Below are 1565 nucleotides of genomic sequence, written 5' to 3'. Positions count from 1 at the left end.
AACGAGGAATTCCTAGTAAGCGCGAGTCATCAGCTCGCGTTGACTACGTCCCTGCCCTTTGTATACACCGCCCGTCGCTCCTACCGATTGAATGATCCGGTGAAATGTTTGGATCGCGGCGACGTGGGCGGTTTGCTGCCCGCGACGTCGCGAGAAGTCCATTAAACCTAATCATTTAGAGAAAGGAGAAGTCGTAACATGGTTTACGTAGGTGAACCTGCGGAAGGATCATTGTCGAAACTTGTACAGCAGAACGACCCCGCGAACGTGTTTAACAACTGGGGAGTCCGAGTGGGTGGGGTGCTTCGGCACTCCGCACGAGCGCCTCCCCCCCGTCCTCGGTGCCCGCGCCGCAGCCTGCGTGCTAGGCGACCAACGAACCCCGGCACGGAAAGCGCCAAGTAATACTTGAATCGATAGCCTGCCCCTCGCGCCCCGTCCGCAGCATTCGTCGGGGGGACCTGTGCTTCTTCTGTAAAAAAAATGACTCTCGGCAACGGATATCTCGGCTCTCGCATCGATGAAGAACGTAGCGAAATGCGATACTTGGTGTGAATTGTAGAATCCCATGAACCATCGAGTCTTTGAATGCAAGTTGCGCCCGAAGCCATTAGGCCGAGGGCACGTCTGCCTGGGTATCACGCATCGCGTCGCCCCCCTCGCATCGCGCCTCAATCACGGGGTGCGCTGTCGTCGCGGGGCGGATACTGGCCTCCCGTGCGCCTCGAGATCGCGGCTGGCCTAAATACGAGTCCACGTCGACGGATGTCGCGGCAAATGGTGGTTGTAACTCAACTCTCTTTGTCGTCGCGGCTACGGCCCGTCGCGCGTTCGGACTCCAGGACCCCTTCGCCTTCAGGCGCTCCGACCGCGACCCCATGTCAGGCGGGATTACGCGCTAAGTTTAAGCATATCAATAAGCGGAGGAAAAGAAACTTACAACGATTCCCTTAGTAACGGTGAGCGAACAGGGAACAACCCAGCCTTAGAATCGGGCAGCTCCGTCGTCCGAATTGTAGTCTGGAGAAGCGTCCTCAGCGGCGGATCGGGCCCAAGTCCCCTGGAAGGGGGCCCCAGAGAGAGTGAGAGCCCCGTTGTGCCCGGACCCTATCACACCATGAGGCGCTATCTACGAGTCGGGTTGTTTGGGAATGCAGCCCAAATCGGGCGGTGAATTCCGTCCAAGGCTAAATACGGGCGAGAGACCGATAGCGAACAAGTACCGCGAGGGAAACATGAAAAGGAATTTTAAAAGAGAGTCAAAGAGTGCTTGAAATTGTCAGGAGGGAAGCGGATGGGGGCCGGCGATGTGCCCCGGTCGGATGTGGAACGGCGACGAGCCAGTCCCCCGATCGACTCGGGGCGTGGACCAGCGTGGATTGGGGGGGCGGCCAAAGACCGGGCTCTCGATACGCTCGTGGAACGCCGTCTCCTCGATTGTGGTAGGCAGCGCGCGCCTACGGCGTGCTTCGGCATCTGCGCGCTCCGGACGCTGGCCTGTGGGCTCCTAATTCGACTAGTCTTGAAACACGGACCAAGGAGTCTGACATGTGTGCGAGTCAACG

The 1565-nt window shown here is 58.7% G+C and overlaps 1 non-coding gene across 1 annotated transcript; it reads left to right on the top strand.

Moving 5' to 3' along the window:
• Positions 1–485: 485 nt before the first annotated feature.
• LOC124890052 lies at positions 486–641 on the top strand. The gene has a single exon (XR_007048917.1). It is a non-coding gene; the product is annotated as a 5.8S ribosomal RNA (ribosomal RNA).
• Positions 642–1565: the final 924 nt, after the last annotated feature.

The sequence above is a fragment of the Capsicum annuum genome, unplaced genomic scaffold, assembly GCF_002878395.1.
Source record: "Capsicum annuum cultivar UCD-10X-F1 unplaced genomic scaffold, UCD10Xv1.1 ctg10787, whole genome shotgun sequence".
NCBI classification, from domain to species: domain Eukaryota; kingdom Viridiplantae; phylum Streptophyta; class Magnoliopsida; order Solanales; family Solanaceae; genus Capsicum; species Capsicum annuum.
This window is presented reverse-complemented; position numbering and strand designations above follow the sequence as displayed.